At 47.8% G+C, this 20,175-nt stretch overlaps 3 non-coding genes across 3 annotated transcripts; 2 read left to right on the forward strand and 1 right to left on the reverse strand.

Moving 5' to 3' along the window:
* The first annotated feature begins 3,405 nt into the window (after positions 1-3,405).
* TRNAC-GCA (transfer RNA cysteine (anticodon GCA)) lies at positions 3,406-3,477 on the forward strand. Its single transcript has one exon. It is a non-coding gene; the product is annotated as a tRNA-Cys (tRNA).
* A 3,439-nt stretch (positions 3,478-6,916) lies between these two features.
* TRNAT-UGU (transfer RNA threonine (anticodon UGU)) lies at positions 6,917-6,989 on the reverse strand. Its single transcript has one exon. It is a non-coding gene; the product is annotated as a tRNA-Thr (tRNA).
* Positions 6,990-8,727: 1,738 nt separating this feature from the next.
* TRNAY-GUA (transfer RNA tyrosine (anticodon GUA)) lies at positions 8,728-8,813 on the forward strand. Its single transcript is given in 2 exon segments — positions 8,728-8,764; positions 8,778-8,813. It is a non-coding gene; the product is annotated as a tRNA-Tyr (tRNA).
* The last annotated feature ends 11,362 nt before the right edge of the window (positions 8,814-20,175 follow it).

Below are 20,175 nucleotides of genomic sequence, written 5' to 3' on the forward strand. Positions count from 1 at the left end.
GTTTTCTAATTTCAGGACAATCGGATCAAGTACACAGGCACCACTATGAGAAAGACAGGTGGGTACGGAAGCAGGAATGACCAGGGGTACTCCGGGCTCGGAGCCTGAATGCTGTTCCTGGTTAAGTGTTTTTGGGGGGAAAGGTGACAACCCGGTTCTGACTTCTCAGGGGCGAGTAGAAGCATTGTTAAGTACAGCGGTTGGGCAATTACCATGCCGCCCTTACACATCAGCCCCAGTTGTGCGCAAGTACCTCATGCAACTGCTGGCCTCAGCACATAGGTGACAGGAGGGGTAACCACAAGGGTCGATGACCAGAAGACGGGTATGGTTTTCAGTAGGGGGGGCACAGGGGTCTTCTCCAGAAATTATCTGAAAGCCAGCACTTATGTTACACTATAGGTTTTGCGCACAACAGGGTGTGAGGGCCTGTCCAGGTGGTCAGAGGCTACGGTATTGTCAAGTCTGGACTTCCGTAAGCACAGCTAGGGCCTGCCAAGATAATGAGGTACAATTGCCTGCGGCCCAGGGCATCCTTTTATCCATGAGGGGGCCTAGTTCGCTTCTTTAGACACTCTGCGGTGGGATACAGATGGGTCAGTTCTGTGGGACGTATGCTCCGTTGGGTAGAGCTCCTTAGAGTAAGGCGTGTGCTGCATGGTCCTGGGGTCTCAGCTCAGGCCTTGCTCCTGGGTTTGTAAAGGTTGATGTGATGGGTCAAGGGGTGCTGCACCATATGTAGTTTACCAGTCTGTAGGGGACCATCATTAGCAACAGCAGCTGCTCATATAGATAGCAGTATAGGCTCCTTTAGTTCGCCAGGGCTGGGGCGGGCAAGGTCAGCAGCTTTGCAGCCGGAAACGGAGTAGAGAAAAATCATATCCGGGACAGAGCAATGCGCACTCGGCAGTCAAGCACACTATGTTTCTACAGAACCCTGATACACTGTCTGGAATAAATGCAAGGTTATAGGTGACACATAGATAGGCCTTGCTTTGTGTAGGGTGCGCGAGTGAACCATTCACAGGAGGGTGCGATTGGCCTTGACAGTGCTGAAATGGAGGGGATGGAGCACTAATAGGGACATCTCCTAAGCATAGTTTGCAGGGATTGTTGAGAGGTTCAGGGACATTACTGATACAGTTCACAGTCCTGTGCAGCGGCAGAACTGATAGGGTATTGTGGCTGCTGGACAGCACAGCTGTCCAGAGGTGAAAAGGACATGTCCTTGCTTGAGCCGAGGGAGGCCTCCAGATGAACAGGCTGTAGGTCACTGGTTCTAGAGGGCCACTCACTCCGCTTTTGAAGCAGCTCTCTTTTCAGCAACTTTTGCGCTGACTTTCTGTGGTGCATTTAGAATGGGGTAGCTAGTGGAGAGTTCCAAACAGGACACATCAGGAGTAGCCGTGTGCAGACGGGATGCTGTCCTGACAGGCGAGGTCCTGACTCTAAGGTTGAGGAGATCTAAAACGGACCAGGAAGGGGCAAGAAAAGTTATATTGTAGAACAGGTTGGAAGTGCCAAGTACTGCCCAGTGCGCTTAGTTGCGAGATACCTGGCGCTGCGCCCCCCCAGGCGAAGAGCCTCCTGATGCATGCTGATGGGACACTTTGGCCAAATACCAAGTACAGCGCATATGGAGGTGTGTTTGAAATTCGCAAGCAACGAGGCCCAGGGCAAGCGCTTTTGCAGCCACGCCTTTAGAATAGGGGCATCAACCACGGCTTTCCAGGCAGGCTTGCCAGTGGAACACATAAAACAAGTGGGGCGGTGGGAGGCAAGTTGCTACAAGAATTACATACGTCCTTAAGAGGCAGGTTTAGGCATAGACCGCAATTTTGATGTGCCGTGGTTGTGCGACCTGGAATCATGCAATCATGTTTGCAGTGTTTGAAGAATTCGGTTGGGGTACATAATGAACAATGTGTAATACTTCTGCCTGGGGCGCAGGGGCCTGCTGCACATGATGAGGCGCACTTTGTGCGAATTGAGCAACTTGCTGGGGACTTGTGAGTCATGGTGGTCCGAAACTACCCTGAGGTGTTAGGGGCGGGTCAGGGGAGGCGATGGAGTCCTTTTGCAGGCGGGTCAACAGAGCTATGCGCAAATGCACCGAGCAACGTGGATTTGGTATTATAAGACATGGGTTGCTACATGCAGAAGGCACAGGGTGCTTTGACGAAGATGATATACACCTATCAGAAGTGGGGATGGCCTTCTTCCTGCTAGATTTAGCAAAAGCACTAGTAGCAGCAGGTCATAAAAAAAGAACTCTAGTAGGTGGGGGGCCCTGGGGTGGCGGCGGCCACACCCAGAGCCATGGCGGAGTTTCAGGGCGATCCAACGCAGGAAGGTACAGAAGGGTACCCTCTACAGGAGCACAGTAAGGGTGCGAGAGCCAATTATCCCCAGGGAGATCCTCGGTGGGATCCTGGAGGAGTGACGGCACCCCCTTAGTCCTTTGGGCGGTTGTAGACCTAAGCAACCGGCGGTTGCCTGCAATGCTCTGCAGTGAATAAGGGGTGGACTGGAGGTCCGCCGGGGGAGGGGGTTAGACCTTCCCCCAATATTGACAACGCCCCCACGGCTAACACCGCAGGGGGGTTTATGGCTCATTAGGTGGGCAGGTCGCGAGGGGCGGCCTGACCCTGGATCGCCCATAAGATAACCCAACACTTTGGCATAATGTTTATGCAAATAAAGCTGCAACAACTTTCTCCAACAAAAAACATTGTGTGGTGTCTGTTATTTGGGAAGTTGTTGTGAGCAGGTTGGGGTCTGGGCCGATATTGGCACTATTGATACATGCGCATTTGCCACCATTGCCTCACGTTACGTAACGTTTGTTCTTGTGTTCTGGGTATCTGCCATTTACTGCAGTATTATACCTCTACTTGTACTTTGTACGCTTTTGTAACATACACACACGTCACTTTCCCTCTTGTATTTTGTTGCTCTTGATTCATGCACAATTGTCACTATTGCTTTATGTAAAGTAACGTTTATTTTGTAACATGCTGACTTGTAATTTTTCCTCATGTTTCACTACTGTTCCTATTGTGAAGCGCTCTGACACCTTTGGGTAAAGTCCGCGCTATTTAAAAACGCACTAAAAAAAAATATATGATAAAGAAACCTCAGACCCCCATGGCCAGAACTCATCACGCCTCCCCTGGAGCATTGGGGGTGACATACCACCCTCACCACATTCCCTTCCGCCATTTTAGCGGCTTACTAGGCGCTCCTACACGTAGAAATATAACAAAGTCCATTTCACAGAAGGCAGTGTGCACGCACACAAAACTGGAACAATGAGTTTGTGGCGCGCCTTGAAGCAACATCTCTAGGACTCATCAGGAACAGGGAACAGTCCTTCAATATTTTACATTTCTGAGTCACTCAGCTGGGGATATAGCTCAGTGGTAGAGCATTTGACTGCAGATCAAGAGGTCCCTGGTTCAAATCTGGGTGTCCCCTAGTTTTACAAAATATTCTTTTTTTTCTGCAAAACATTATTTTCAATACAAATTCTTGCTTTCAAAATGGACATTTTGTAATTACTTAGCCTATTTTCCAATGCACGTTTACCAAAACGAGAGGGAGATTCAAACTTTTAAATATTTTTGACTCTGTCTAAGATTAAATGCGCCTGTTTTCTGCATTGCTTCATTTCCATACTTGATAATGCGAACCCGTAACATGCATGGATAGGTGAACGGGTGCCTCACTCTTTTCACTACCGTATATAATGGATCCGAGGGACACGAGGGCAGCAGGTGCAGGTTTCATTCTGGAGTGAGACCCCCACTCCAAGGTGATCAGAAGCGACACCTGAAGGGTCAAACAAGCTCCACTCGAAGTACATTAAAAACAGTTTGGTAACTGTCATCCTAAGTGCAAAGGGGGCGGGGCAGTGGTTTGAGGGGGGCATGTGGGTGGGGGAGGCAAAGGTGTGTCTAAAAAGAAAACAGAATTCTAAAGATATTAGTTTATTTCTGAATAGAACATTATAGGTTCCTTCCTGTCTGTGCAAAGGATGTAGTAGACTCAGATCAAACAGTTTCAACATTGATGTACAAATGTACCTGTAGTTCTTCCTCTTCCTCTCTAGGAAGTTATACAATTTTAGGTAAAGCTTGCCTAGGAAATATTTGTAGAGTCATTGTCAGGAGATCGTCATCCTATATTAGAACATTGGAATGTTGGGAGCTCTATTGAAAACAATGGAGTGCTCCGGGCTTATAATGGCTGGTATAAGCCTGGAGCTCCAGCATTCCAATGTTTCTTTGTTCACAGCTCTGGCTGTGAACAAAGGCTTCAAGGAGACTGAGGGGATTCCAATCCCCTCACCCTCCCAAAAGGCTTTGTTTTTTTGTTGTTAGAACATTCTGTCCTCTAGTGACAGAATGTTCTAATATCCTTATAGCCCTTTGTAGATGGGCTATACCGCTATTAAAGTCCCTCTCCCTTGTTAAAAGCCCTCGCCTTCGGCTCGGGGCCTTTAACGCTGGAGAGGGCCTTTAATAGCCGGTATAGCCCTCTACGGCGGGCTATAAGGCTATAGTCACTATACAATGGAGAGGCTTGTAGAGAGTTGTAAGAGAAACATTTCATCAGAGATAAAGAAAAACTGTACTATAAAAATGAACTGTGGAGAAGTGTTTGTCGGCTCGTTCACAAGATTGGTGACCTGACCCTGCGTCTGTGGTGTGCTGAATGCTGTGCTGATTCCTGATTCCTCTGGCTGGCCTCTCCTGCTGGAATCCTAAGACACTCTTCCTAAAGGCGTTGCACATCATCGGCTGGCGATGCTGCTCCTGCTATACCTTAACAGCTGTGGGGTTAGCCTTTACAACGAATTGCAAAGCTGTGCATTAGTATTAGAACTGTCTTTGCAGATGTTTTCTCTCACTCTCTCTTTCTCTCCTCTATACCTGATGTTTTGATGATTTTGAGCATTCCAGCTGTTATGCTTGTTGTGGAATTAACCTGTGACATTGAGAACTAAGCGATGATCATTTACTCTGAACTCGTGATTTACCATCATATTTTGAATAACATCGATAAAAAATATTGAGAAAAAGAACAGCGTTTGTCTTTATTCATGAGTTATGAGTTATTTGACATATTACGGTTGTTTATTGATGTATAGGTTGGTCTTTCACTGCAGGTGCTCGTGGGAGAGCAGCTCTCCGACTTTCATTACTTAGTCCCTTTTAGCTCTACCAAAGATCCTTCGGAGAACCTTAGATACTGCTCACCGAACAATAAAGATTTATGGGCCCGTCGTTAGAGTTACGTTTCCGTTATTGTTATTGTACTTGGTGTGGGACATCAGATAATAAAAAAAAAACACTGCTTCCGCTGCATCAGGTGCCTTGACGCTTTTCGGTAGATGTGCACTCTATAAATGTGTTTTTATTTCTTTTAATTTCAAACACATTCAATTTGGAATAACCAGGGATCTTCCCCTGCTGGGATTGAACATTGGTAAAAGGCCTCTGGTTCAGGTTACATGCAAGTGCAGTCTGCTGTTCCAAATGATGCTGATGAGGCAGGAGGCACTGGGCTCAATGTACGAGGGATAACCAAAATAAACCCTGGGTAACATCAGGCCATTTGGATCAAAGATTCCTACCTCTGCCTGAATGCATGGAAGGCTCTAATATTCTGAGTTGTAGACATAGCATTTGGCGGCCAGCGGAGTTGGTAAATTGTCACACTCCTTCCCCTGCTGTGACACATCTCAGAGTATGGCACAGTGCTATCATTTGGCAATCCAATCACAGTCCATGGTAAATATGTAACTATATAGTTGACTCCTGTCCAGTTTGCAGGATCAGTCCCGGCAACTTGTATTGCAGAAACTGTTCATAATTATCACACACAGGTACGCAAACAAGAACGTTCTATCTGCAGCAGCCCTGTGCTGCAAAGTCTCCCGGGAATCTTTTTTCAAATGTTGGAAACTATGTAACTCCCCATCTCATGGTCTAGGACAGACCTGCCTCGGCTCCTTGAAAGATGCTGCAAGGGGTTGATCAGGGCTTTGGTGTGGTCCAGGCTGGATTACTGCAACATTGTCTCTGCAGGAGCCTCAAAGAAAGAGAGGCTGAAACTCAGGAAATGCTACTGTGTGACAATTGGCATCAAAGGCCTCCACAGCCTCCCCGGGGCTCGTGTGACTGGGGCAAACTTTGTGATACCAAAGGGGATGATGGACGGAGCGTTGGAGCAAATCAGAAACTCACCCCCAGTCAACTGATCTGGGTTTAATCCATCACCGTTCTTTAGCTCACTGTGCCACCCCAGTTCAGACATGGCCATATGCAAATCAGTCTGACCCTGTGCCTCATGGGATCAGTCCAACCCAAACTGCCAAACCATGTCTTCCCTAGACCGGAAACAAGCATCCTGGGACCCGTTTCTGGCTAATCAGCCGTCATCAGCCAGGATAGCTTGACTCCAGTGGCAAAGTGAGCAAGGGACCCACGTCTGGGCATACCCTGCCAACTTCGGGTGAACAAAGCGATACCAAAGGGGATGATGGACGGCAACCTTCTCTGCACCATCTTTAATGCCCGGGTGTGCCACAGCCCTAGACAATGTTGTGCCCCTGTCAGGGAATTGTGCGCCGACAACTAACAAGACGCTTAACTTTACAAACCTGCACAGACAGTTCACATTCAATCCCAAGAATCATGACGCCAAAAGCATCCGTCTCCAGGGAGCCCAGCTCTGTCCAGATGGACCTGGAAGTGAATATTTGTTTCACGTTGTTCATTCACTGCAATGGAAGAACTACTTTGTTCTAAAGTCACTCACTTGGAAGTTTAATGTTGGAGGCAGAATGCTTTTTTTGGGGTCAGAATATTTAAGTGATTGAAAGCTTTTTATTCAAATTAAAAAAATGTTAAGGCTCCAGCGAGATTTAAACTCGCGACCACTGGATTACAAGACCAGTGCTCTTACCCCTGAGCTATGGAACCCAATGTGGTAACAGTTTGCAACGTATATTTCCTTAAGAGTAAGAAGGTGTTCTCCTGGGGTGACACTGGGTGGATGTTACAACAGTTGCAAAAGAGAATGAATGGAAAAAGTGTAAACTTCCTCTCTTCAAAGACTAGTCATTCCCCTGCAGTGTAATTCAGAAACAGGCTCCCCTGAATATCATTAAGCAAACAGCATATGCAGCAGTTTTAAAACAAACTGTGACCAGTCTGGGCTCAATGGCCACTGTCCTCGGAATATAAATATTCCAGTTCATGTTTTCCCATTATTTGCTGGAGTAAACATAGCCTAGGCTTCATAACCTATCATAGGGAGTAGTTTTAAAAGATGAAGTAACAATCTTAGCCTTCAGATACGTGCATCAGAGAATCAAGAGCTTAAACTGTAAATGTCCCCACTTGCACGGGTATAAACACACCTCCTCACCTCGAAGTCACCACTAGTTTTATGAACTCCTAACTCTTGTTCAGAGAAAACACGGAAACAATGTGTCAAGGATCACACAGTTCATGGCGTTGATGAGGGATCAATCAAAAAACTACAAAAGTCTCCGTGGTCAGTGGGTGCACACAACAGACACCTGTGGGAACCGCGCGGCAGGTGCAGCTCCCCAGAGTCGGTCTGGAAAGGACGCCTTTCGGCTGGAAGTATAAAGTATAATCGAATGTTCTGTTAAATAAAAACAAAAACACCTGGAGAAGGTTTTTTATGTCAAGCACTTGTCTGCCTCGTGACGCTACAACCTGCATTAATGTATAATTTAGCATATGTTTTAAAAAACTAAAGAATTAATTTAAGCGTGAGGAAAAATTGAAGTTCCCTGACCGGGAATCGAACCCGGGCCAGGGAGCGTGGCTTCATTGCATGGTAAGAATAAATACCTGCAAAGTCAAAGCAGTGAATAGTAGTGTGTATACTTAGTTTTAATACAGATTTTATCCGTTTTGCCGTCTAAACCACAGAGTTATATCAACACTCAGCACCCGAGCAGCCCCTGCCCAGTACAGAAGGAACCGCAGGAGTAAACACAGTGGCGCACCGAGGCTGCGCTCAGATACCCGAGCAGAAGCCAGTGCCGTCCATCAGGGGGACATGTGAATAGAAACATCCGAGAGACGCGGGTGTTTCAACAGATCACACATGTGAAAGAAGAATGCACGAATAACCAAAGCACCCCCGTAATCCGGGCTCTCGACCTTTTATTACAATTCACATCTCATGAAAGAAAAGTGCGCGCTTTTTACCCTCACTTAAAAGCTCATTTTAATCTCGAATCTTTTTATTCATTATGAAAATTGTGCATTTGTTACATTAAAATCAGCGCCATGAAGACAAGCCTCAGCGAGAGCGCTAGGAGGCTGAAATACACAGTGAAAGTGGGGCGCATGAATGGACATGAAAGAAACACTGCAAGGCACCGACCGTGAAGAGCATGAGCCTCTTCCGGAAGAGGGGGGGGGCGGGCCCGGGACTCCTGCAGCTCAGAGCGGCTCCTTCCAGCAGAAACTGAATGGAAGAAGGGCTGGTTTCTTCAGCCCTTTGAGGGTGCGAGGGAGGGGCAGGGGGGCTGCTGTGGAAAGGAAAGTCTCCATTGGAGGGTTTGGAGCTTTAGCAAGCCCTGGAGTTGGTGTTTAGAAACAGAATGCGAGGTAGATGGCTGGGCCCTGTGCCCACTCCTCATGCGATATAGCGCCTTGTCATCGTCATATCATTGAGCCTTCGATAGCTCAGTTGGTAGAGCGGAGGACTGTAGTGGAGTGACTGTCATCCTTAGGTCGCTGGTTCAAATCCGGCTCGAAGGATTTTTGCAAACTCTTCACTTTTTTTCCCTCTGCTTCACAATGGAAAGCGCCTCTTTCTCGGACCCTCACACGCCGGGGCTTTTCCTGCCTCCCCTCTTCACCTTTACAGCCCAGCTCTCTCCTCCGGCGGGGGCGAGGGGGGGTGGTGTGTCCCGCCCCCCTCCCTGTGTGCAGCCCCCGCTGCAATGCCCCCTCATCAGACAGAGCCAGGGGCCCCTGGGCTGAAGAGCCAGTCCGGGGCCCCGTCTGAAGCAGTCCTGGGAGCTGGTTGTGGGGACTCTGGCATCAGGGGATGCTGCTGAGAGCGTCTGCCTGGAGGCGAGAGGGTTGCTGTGAGGTGTGAGGGAGGAGTGTGTTTGTGTGTGTATGGGGGGAGAGAGTGTGTGTGTTTGTTGAGCCCGTGGCCCCCTGTGTTGGTGTCAGGCTGAACAGGGAGGATTGCAGCCTCATCAAGTAGCTTCTCAAAATCAGTGAGTACATCGGTTCCTCGTTAGTATAGTGGTCAGTATCCCCGCCTGTCACGCGGGAGACCGGGGTTCCCCGACGGGGAGGAGTTATTTTTATTTTTAAAGTCAGCCTATATTTTTAAAGTATGACGATTCTACCTCTATTTTAAATGTCATCTACAATGTGACACGCCTGCTATTGTGTACTGGCGCTTTTCATTAATTACATCATCTCCTATAGGTAAAAGATTTACTAATGCAATCTCATCATTTTTCAAATCAATCACGGGCCATTTTCTAGTGAGACACTTTGGGAAGCATTTCTGCCTTTTCATTTTCAGCTTCTGTGTACTTTATTGAAAATAGAAATGTGCACGAAGGGTTATTATTGACATCAAAATCAAAGGACTGCATGATATATAAAATGCATTTATGCTACTGTTTTTTTTTCCACGCTACATACATGAAATGGTGGATCGGGCTCTGAATGAGGAATTGTTTTATATGACGGTGAAGCTGCTTTTTTCTTTATTTAAGTGTACTGTTTACAACATATAGGCACGTCGTGTAAGTTAAAGGTCCACTGGCCTCTAAGTGCACTCCCCACCAGCCTCACCAGAGATCTTATATTGCCTAGGTCCAGCACGACTACCAATTTCTCTTTTGGTTTTATTTTAATCGCATCTAAACAGACTTTTTGAGAATTTCTAAATTACAAATCTTTTATTACATCCATTTTTATGTTACTTGACTTGCCATCTGTTAATAAAACGTGATGTTTTCAGGGACAGAGACAAAGCAGTGATAGAAAAGTGAATGCTGGTTATCAAAGCTCATTCTTCATAACAGATGACTGATCACTTGGAAGAAGCATTGGCAAATGCAGGCGACCTGTTTCTTTTCTCTTGTGAGCTTTGCCTAGAGAAACACCACACTGATGGGCACTCCACTGTAAATCTGGCAAACATGTACATGTGTAGCCAGAGCAAGACAGAAACAACCCCCCTGAGCACACATAGCAGCAGCAGCAGCAGCAGCAGCAAGGGCGCAGAGGGTGAGAGCCTGTAAGGAAGTGTCCATGCAGGCAGCCCTGGAACTATCCAGGGGTAGAACTATTGCAAAGGTTAAGGGTTGTTATTCCCCATTTTCATGTGTCTGAGAAGTGCCTGTGGATTGGTAAAAACTTAGCTTGTTTCTTTTCAGCCCTTTTGAGGGGGGTGTTGTTTGGAAATGAAACTCTCCATTGTGGAGGAGCCAAGATGGCGACCTGAACGGACGTTCCGATTCCCGGCTCCGCGAGCCTGTACATTCAGCACCGACATCCTGCCTTCTATCCTGACTTTAAACCGCAGCGGAATGATGCTGTGACTGCGCTGAATCTACCCGTGCTCTTTCGGGGTCTCTACGTGCCGTACTGGGAGAGTTATCGTCGTGCTGACTTGACGACCGCCGTAGCCCTGGCTCTGGACCCGTTTAGCTTCTCTCCGCCGACAGTCGCCGGACCGGCAACAGTCTGCTGAACCCGAGGTTCACCGGTGCGGTCATCCACGCCGCCGTCACAGGGGGAGTCTGAAGAAACCTTGAACACCCGAGTGCCTCGCTCCATGAGAACGACTTGTCGTGAGGACGTGTACCCGCTGTGGACAACCCCCCCGGGTGGCACTGAGACTATTCCACGCCGCTCCATTTTGTGGGTCGCCCCTGTGTCTGCCTTTGCCTAGTGACGAAGCGGCAATGACATTCCCCGTGCGGCGTTCCAAGGCCGTGTGCTGTGCCTGCAACGGCGACCCGGACTGCGGTCACCCGATACCGCGCTCGCCCCCCTCTCGGTGTACGCATCCCGAGAAAGAAGAAATGGCGGCTGCCTTCCCCGAGATGGCGAGTGCTATCTCGCATTGCAACTATACCACCCTGCCTGATAGCGAGCTGGGGGCTGCGCTCAGTGAACCATCCTCTAATGTGGAGCTAGAGTGCCTGCAACTGGAGCCAACACACAGGACCATTCTGTCCGCACTTGCCGAGCTCCGCCGTGACTGGCGTGCCCTCTTTGGTGAGCTGGGTGAGCAACTCGACGATGTCCTTCTCTTGGGTCGGGAGAGACCGGCCATCTCTCAGCATTGTATTGGTGTGCCCTTGTCTGTCTCTGTGGGGGACACCAGGACGCGGAGCGAGTGCGGGGAGGTGTTGACTTTCCCTATTTGTCGTGCTGCTTGTGAACGGCCGTCCTCCAGCTTCAGTGGAGATACATTGTTTCCCCCTTTGTCGAGGACTGAGACTTTGTCTACGGAGAGGTTAGTGTTTCAAACTTTGCCTTTGCTGACATCGATCCCCTCTGAACCTGCAGCCTCACAAGCACTTCTCTCTGGGCGATGGCTTGGATATCGTCACATGTGTTTGGGGGTGATTATCCTGTGTGCCTGCGGCTCGACAAGTGACTGGAGGCGCCCATTTTGTCTCTGCCTCTCTTTTCGTTCTCGGTGGTGGCCATTTTGTCCTCCGGCTTTGTTTGGATCGGACCTCCCCCGGAGACCATGTTTGAAGAGACGGGCACGATCTGGCCAGGGCTGAGGGAATCTTTCCTAGTGCCCGTTATAGACTGGCTGGCGGAGACTCGACTCGGAATGTTTTACGGTATATTCATTGAAAGTGTATGTGCCTGATGTACCAACTTGCCCGAGTCGTACTGGTTCCCTCTCCTCCTGGTTATGTTCCCCTGGACTGCCTAACTATGTGCTGACTTTATCTACTTGGCTGGTGAAGACCTGGACCGGGACGCTTCCCTGAAACTCTTGTGCGTGCTATTTGCAATTTTAGGTTGCAAATGAAGTGTCCGGTTTTTGTTCCTTCTTAACGGGGTGGATGTTTTTGCGGGCTGGGGGTCAGGGAGTAAGTGTTGCTACTGGTGGTCTAAAAAAAAAAAAAAAAAAAAATTCTGTCTGTTCGGCTGGTGGGGACCCAGATTGGAACGCTATTTCGATATACTTAGGGACTCTATTTGTGATATTCCTCCCCACTTGCGGCTACAACTGATGTGTTCTTTTTGAACTTGTGGATGGGGTGGAGGTTTTGTGCGGGCAGTGGAGTCCGGGATTCAGTGATTATGGCCCTCCTCCGGGGTTAGGTGTTTCATGGGAGTTTTAGATTAGGCTACTCTTTTCTTGCTCCCTATATCTTAGGTGTTATGGTACTTCTCTTTTTCTCCCCTTCCCTACCTTTCTTCTTCTATATTTCGGGTTTATTGGGCGACAGACACACTGCCGGGGGGGGGGTAGGCCGTAGCCTCTGCATGCGTGTAGGGTGGGGGGTTGGGGGATGGGTTTTTAGTTTTCTTTTCTGTTTCTATGGTGCCTTGTTTTTCTTCTCTATTTTATTTCTTCTTTTCTTTTCTACCCTGGGTCCGTGTCGATGTTGCTGGTGGGCGGGTGGCAGTAGACAATTGCTATGATGTTTGGTTCTGCTACCCTTGCCGCACACTTTGTGGGCCGCCATGCCGCCTGGGAGGATTTGACATTTGGGTTGCTGGGCTCTGTGTGACTCTGTCGCTACTATTATGTCACGCCTACATGGACCCTGTTCTTTTAGTTTATAGTTTTTATTTTCAATTACAACGGAAAAGTTGGACCTTAGTAGCTGCAACAGAAAACCTTTAAAATTAACCTTCAATGCTCCTGAGACGTGATAGCACGTGAATTACAGTGTAACTGTTGAATGCTCGCTTATTGCTATTGATGTGCTATTGCGTCGCCATATTACATGCACTAGTGCTTAAACAGTATCCGTGGCCGGCCTGAGGGTTGTTGGCCCGTATTTGTACTTTTGTGGTTGCACGAATAAAGGTTTTCAAAAATTTTAAAAAAAGAAAAGAAAAAAAAAGAAACTCTCCATTGTGGGCTTTGCAACTTTATAAAGCCCTTGAGTTGGTGTTTAGAAACAGAAAGCTGTCTAGACAGACAGGCTCCCGGCCCGTTTCTCACGCCATATAGTGCATTGTCAATCGATTCTATCTGCACCTTCAAAAGCGCAGTTGGTAGAGCAGAGGACGGTAGTGGAGTGAATGACATCCTTAGGTCACTGGTTCAAATCCGGCTCGAAGGACTTCTGAGGAGGTGGGGGGTTTCTGCTAGGGTGAGATCGGCGGAGCTGAGGTTCCTTTTGGGTATCCTAAGTCGGGGCAATGTTAAGCGTGCCCTCTACGGGGCCGGCTCGCAGTGGCCCGAAATGGTTTGATCACTCTTGCTCCAAGGCAAGTCGTGATTTAAAGGCAGCACTAAAGGCTAGGCCCAGAGACCAGGCACGAATCAGGGCATCACGCATCTATTATAATAAGGCCCTAGTTAAACGTAAATCAGAAGTGAAGGCCACTATCTGGGAAAACCTGTTAGATCCCAAAATCCTTGGAAATAGTACAAAGGTTTTGGAAATTATAAATAAACCTCTTTGAACTAACAGGTAACTCCGCTGTAGGTACTAACATAACAGAAGAAGAGTGGGTCTCCCATTTTAGCATTATTTTTAATAGTAATGTACCACAAGTAGAATTTATAAATGGTGTTTTAGAAGATAACCCCCTGTGCTTTTCTATTAGCGAGGTTGAAAAGGGAATCAAGGGATTAACAAGTAATAAAGCTCCAGGGCCCGACGGCTTGCCCCCGGACCTCTTTAAGTCATGTGTATCACTGTGGGCACCTGTTCTTACCGCTGTGTTTAATGCAGCCGTTGTATCTGGATGCCCTAGGTCGTGGGGGATCTCCACGATAGTTCCAGTGTTCAAGAAAGGGGACCGTAATAGTATGTCCTGCTACAGACCAATATCTTTAATTGATTCCATGGTCAAGGTAGCGGGGGGTAATCTTGAACAGACTAACAACCTGGGCGGAAGAGCATAATATAATCTCCCTGATCCAATACGGATTTAGGCCAGGCCACTCCACGATCTCACAGTGTCTCAATTTGTATATGGTCCTGGGAAAATACACCTTGGCACGTCAGGGCACAAAACACATGGCATTTATGGACCTCTCATCAGCCTTCGACTGTGTCAATCGGGCTAAGCTGGGGGAGGCCATGGGCCACAAGGGCGTGGAGCAAAATCTAGTTAATTTGCTAGCAGATATGCACCAGGACATGAGGGCCAATGTACCTTACTCCCAAGAGTTAAAGGTAACAAGGGATTTTGGAGTACATTGGGGAGTCCGACAGGGCTGTATTTTAGCTCCGTTTCTTTTTAATTTATATATTAACAACTTGGAGGAGAACCTTTTAAACACCGGAGCAGATTACCCCTATGTTGAGCGCAAAGGACTACCCGTTTTACTCTACGCGGACGATGCCGTTTTGTTGGCAAGGACCGCAAAAGGGCTTCAATCGTTACTTGACTCCTTTTATAGCTTCATGAAATCCCGAGACCTCGCCATTAACAACACAAACTCTTTTGTAATGAACGTAGGGAAGGGCTACAAAAAGACGCCCTCATTTTATGTTAATGGGGAGAAGATCCCTACTACAAAAACCTTTTCATGTCTGGGTGTCCTGTTTGATAATCAATGGAAATGGGGCCCTGCAGTCCAGAGGAAAAGGGGGGAGTTAACTCGGGCTAACGTGGCCATTTTTAGCTTTGCTAGGAAAATGGGCAACCGCCCAATTGCTGCATTGCTAAAAATTTACCAGGCAAAGAGTGTGGCGTTAGCCTGTCATGTGAGTGAGCTTTGGGGGCACACGGCAATCAATGACCTGGCGATAGTAGAAAATAATTTCTTGAAACAGATGCTGGGGGTCCCAAGGGGAACGGCTAGTTTTATAGTGCATGAAGAACTAGGCGTCCCCTTTTTAAGTGATACCATATCTCTACGGCCTTTAATCTGCTGGTTAAATTGTTGGCTAAACAAAGACTTGCCACTTAATCACCAACTTCTGAGAGAAGCCCTATCCTGGGACAATATGCACAAAATCCCGTGGCTCAAATATTTGAAAGACTGCTTCTCAGAACTGGGGCGTCCTGAGCTTTTTATAATACCAGACTCCATCAGCAGATCTGATGTTATATATGTGAGGGAAACATTTTCCCTTTCTCGATACTTGCATCGTGAGGAGGTGGAACTGAACAAAAGCAGTGTCCGGAAATATGTTGTAATAAAATCTACACCCAGCATGGAACCGTATTTATCTTGGCCAATGTCGGGCTTTGATCGATTTTTGTTAATTAGGTTCCATTTGGACCTTTTCCATTTACTGCTTGCCGTTCCTAAGGGGAGCCACCGAGGTCAAGCGCTACCATCCTGCGGCTGCGACAATGTGTCTCCGCAGGACTTGGTGCACTTCCTATTTATTTGTCCTTACTATGACATACCTCTGTGGCTTTACTTAAAGCCCCTTCTTAAAAAATGTGAACTTTACACAGGTCAGACCTGCACTTTGTTATTTACAGCTGCTAACCCACGATTGCACTTTATTTGTAACAGTTTTTTTAAAACTAGCACTAAAATTTAGAAATAGCATGGTGGGATAAATGTTTTAAATTGTTTTTAACATTGTATTGTATGGTGAATTGTGTTTTTTTTACTTCTGGAAGTGGTTTTTATATTGATTCAATCCTTTTTAAATTTTGTTTATTGAATGCTTTTATGGTTGTTTGTTTGAATAACCGAATAAAGAACTTTGAATTGAAAAATTGTTCACCCTATGTGGGAAGGGTATGCCCAGACGTGGGTCCCGTGCTCACTACGCCACTGAAGTCAAGCTATCCTGGCTGATGAAGGCTGATAGCCAGAAACCGGTCCTAGAATGCTTGATTCCGGTCCAGGGAATGGCTTGGCAGTTCTGTCTGGACTGTTCCCATGAGGCACAGGGTCAAGACTGATTTGCATACGGCCATGTCTGAACTGGGGTGGATTGGTGAGCAAAATAGAGATGGATTAAACCCAAATCTGTGACTGGGGGTGAATGTTTTGCAATTGTGCAACATTCCGTCGATCATCTTGTGTGTTTTGCTGTGGAGGGATTTGTAGGCATGGGTGAGAAGTTTGAATGTTACTCTCTTCTCTACGGGGAGCCAATGGAGGTCTTGTAGGTGCTGGGTCATGTGTTCATGCCGTGGGGTCCAGAGGACGAGTCTGGCTGCGGTGTTCTGGATGGTTTGGAGCTTGCGCACTGCTGATTCCAACATAAAGGGCATTGCCGTAGTCCAGTCTGCTGGTTATGAGAGCGTGGGTGACTGTCTTTCTGCATTCAGGAGGTATCCATTTTAAGGTCTTGTGGAGGATACAAAGGCAGTTGAAACTGGTGGAGGCGATGGAGTCATGGTGAGGGAGGAACAAGGATGATGCCGAGGTTCCATGCGTGGTCTGTGGGGGTGGGTGGACTCCCGAGGGCAGAGGGCCACTGGGTGTTGTCCCAGGTGGAGGTGGAGGGTCCGAGGACGAGGACCTCAGTCTTCTCCGAGTTGAGCTTCAGGCAGCCATTTTTCATCCAGGCTGCGATGTCCTCTATTCCTTCCTGGAAGCAGAGTCTGGTGTCTTTGGGGCTCTTTGTGAGAGAGAGGATGAGCTGGGTGTCGTCAGCGTAAGATACTATGCTGAGCCCATGCTCTCTGACGATGGCGGCGAAGGGGGCCATGTAGATGTTGAGGAACGTGGGGGTGAGTGACGATCCTTGGGGTACTCCACAGTTGATCTCTGTGGGTTCAGAGAGGAAGGGAGGGAGTCTGAACCTCTGGGTTCTACTGGAGAGAAAAGATTGTTGAGGGCAGTTCCTCGAATACCGACATCGTGGAGTCTGGCTGCGAGAGTGCGATGTGAGACAGGGTCAAAGGCTGCAGAGAGGTCTAGAAGGATGAGGGTCGCAGTGTGACCCTGGTTGAGTAGCATGCAGATGTCATCAGTGGCGGCGAGGAGGGCAGTCTCAGTGCTGTGGTAGCTGCGGAATCCGGACAGGGAGGAGTCTAGGATGGCGTTCTCTTCGATGAAACCTAAACCACGGCAAAGGTATATCTGACCACGGGGGGGTGGGGGAGAGGGCCTGAACACTGTCACACTTTCAATCTTCTCCATCGTCTCCACTGGCTGCCCATTGAACAGAGAGTCCAGTTTAAGACTCTCTGCACCACCCATAAGATCTTATATGGGCAGGGTCCCCAAATCCTGGAGGGGCTCTGCACACCATATGTCCCATCCCGCACCTTGCGCTCTGCCGACCTGCATCTGGTCTGCATTCCTGCTACGTGCACAAGTAGAGCAGGGGGCGCTCTTTCAAGGTGAGTGATCCTGCCATATGGAATTTCATCCCACTTATTGCCCGTAGAACACCGGAGCACTGGGTCTTCAGGAAATTGATCAAAACCTGGCTCTTTTCTACCATCTAGCTTCCTCTATCTGGTCACTCAGTCTGTCAGTGCTTGGTGGGGTAGCAATGCGCTATATAAATGTGTGTAACAAAACATAACACAATCTTCCCAGGCTGTAACATTTTAACAATGTGAGATGTCCAATGACATTAGCGTCGGAATCGAAGATTCCCAGTTTGTGTTTTAACGCAGCCCACACTTTTTGTGTGTCCTGTCTTACTTTAAGTTACTTTAAGTAACCCAGGTACTTATTCAGATCACTTAACTGCTTCGCCGTGGCGAACATTCCACCGCGGTGTGGGCGGATTTGACCCGTGCGCAGATCGGATGGCCCCCGGTCATCCAACGCATATTCCCACCATGATGTCAGATGTCCGGGGGGCGCCCGACGCATGGAAAGGGTCCCCTAGCAGCACTTGGTGCCCTGCTGCTTGATGGGGATCCCGGTCTGTTGCACCTGACTCTAGAGAGACCTCCAGTAACATTAGGATGGCAGGAAGCCATGTTATAGTTTTACTTCTAAAAGGAACATCTAGCCACTTGAGGTCCTGCAGCTGTGTGAAATACAAAACCAATGCCTTTGCCCCTCATTGTTCATATTGTGAAGACAATCTCATGCAAATGTTTCCCCGGATGCATGTTATGCATGCCAGGAATTTGATCCCATACGTACCCTGATAAGTGCAGCCACAAGTCCAAGAATGCAACATAATGTTTGTAACAACACTGGTCGTCGGAATACAGTGAACACTGTAATTGGGTTCTGTGCTACTATTGTGTAGTTCCTATAAAACCTATACAGGATCTGCACATTCCGATAACATACACTGTAGGATTGGTGTCAGACTGATTCTAAACACCCCCACCGGGTATGTTGGCCTTTTTGTATCAGCTAGCTCATAATGTCACTGGAATCTCCTATTACCAAGGAGGGAATAGTTCTTGGCAACCTTCAAACATGACAACCCTGGTCCCTCAGGACCGTGGAAACAGTGTACTACTTTTCACTCAGTCACTCGTGCTCACTAAGAGATACACAGAATAAATGGTCTGGACGTTTTCCAATAAACATTTATTGAACAGTCGCTATTCTAGTGTAAAATAGATGAGCTGCAACAACCACTAGACAGTAACATATATAATTATTAGAAGCACTATGAAAGTAAAAGGCTGATAGAATTCTACCATCTTGCAAGAATCATGAATACATACGATGTTTCAATAAAAGGTATTATTTATTAAGCAGTCTTCCTTCTCATGCAAGAGAAATGAATTGCCACAATTGCAATACCTAATATAAAGCAAAGTACGTACAGTAAAAGGAGTATTATGAAATAATACTGTAAAAGCATTGATATGGTTTCTTAGCCATAAAACACTTTAAAATGGATAAAACATATATACATATATACATAGGCTAACATGCTCAACTGGTGCTTCTAAAATACGCTTACCCCGGTGTCCCTGACCTAAGCCTAATAAGTGGGAAGGAGTAAGTAGGTAGCAGTTTAAGTTAAGTAGGTTTGTTGCCAAGGATCTGTTCAAGAATTCTCTCTAAGGGTTTAGTCAGCACTGTACCTTGGGAATAGAATGTAGGAGGTCTGGTATCTCCCTCTCAGGACCCGATATCCCAGTCACCCGCAAGGGTAGGCTGGAAACGCCGGAGCTGGATTTTCTCGGCAGGAGAAAAGACAGCGTCTTTCTCAGCGCGTCAACGAGGAGGGGCAGCGTCCGTGGGCTTCTCGCTTCTGCTGGGCTCTCGGAAAGTAGATTAGCTGCTCTGCTCCAGAATCACCACCGTGTGTTTGCTGAAGGCAACGTTGGTATATTTATACCTGAAAGGTGCCAAGTTTGACGTAAGGTTTGGACATAAGACGTCAATAAAGATGTCACTAAGTACTGGCCGTTCTTACAGTGCTCGCAGGAGTTCTATTACAAATCAAAACAAAGCAAGCGGGGCTTTCCCAGGTTGCTGGAGGGTTGGTGTGTCGAAAGAACTCGGTGTGCTCTCTAGGAATCTAAGGAAGTAGCTTCTGTCATGCCTTGGACTGCAGGGGCGATTTACTGAAATATGGATCTGATTATTATGCCATTATAGGGATATTATTGATTATAGCCGTATAGGGGCATAATGTCACAATATTGAATCGGGTTCCTAGATAAAACACATCAGTACGCCGCAGATGACTTCTGTGGCCTCGGATCTGAACGGGGGGAGGCGGACTCTCTGGGTTCTTCCGGCGAGGACCGAGATGATCCACTCCAAGGCATTCTCTTGGATTCCGATGGCGCTGCACTAGGGTGCGGTGGCAGATAGTGTCGAACGCTGCGGAGAGGTCCAGGAGGATGAGGGCCGCTGTTTCCCTCGTTGTCGAGTAGGGATCTGATGTCGTCAGTGGCTGCGATGAGGGCGGTCTCGGTGCTGTGGTTGGCTCGGAAGCCGGACTGCGAGTGGTCGAGGGATCCGTTCGTCTCGAGGAAGGTGGCAAGCTGTCTGTTGACGGTCTTCTTGATGACTTTGGCAGGAAAAGGGAGGAGCGAGATGGAGCGGAAGTTCTTGAGGTCGGTGGGGTCCGCT

The sequence above is a fragment of the Lissotriton vulgaris genome, chromosome 1_1 (genome assembly GCF_964263255.1).
Source record: "Lissotriton vulgaris chromosome 1_1, aLisVul1.2, whole genome shotgun sequence".
In the NCBI taxonomy this organism is placed as follows: domain Eukaryota; kingdom Metazoa; phylum Chordata; class Amphibia; order Caudata; family Salamandridae; genus Lissotriton; species Lissotriton vulgaris.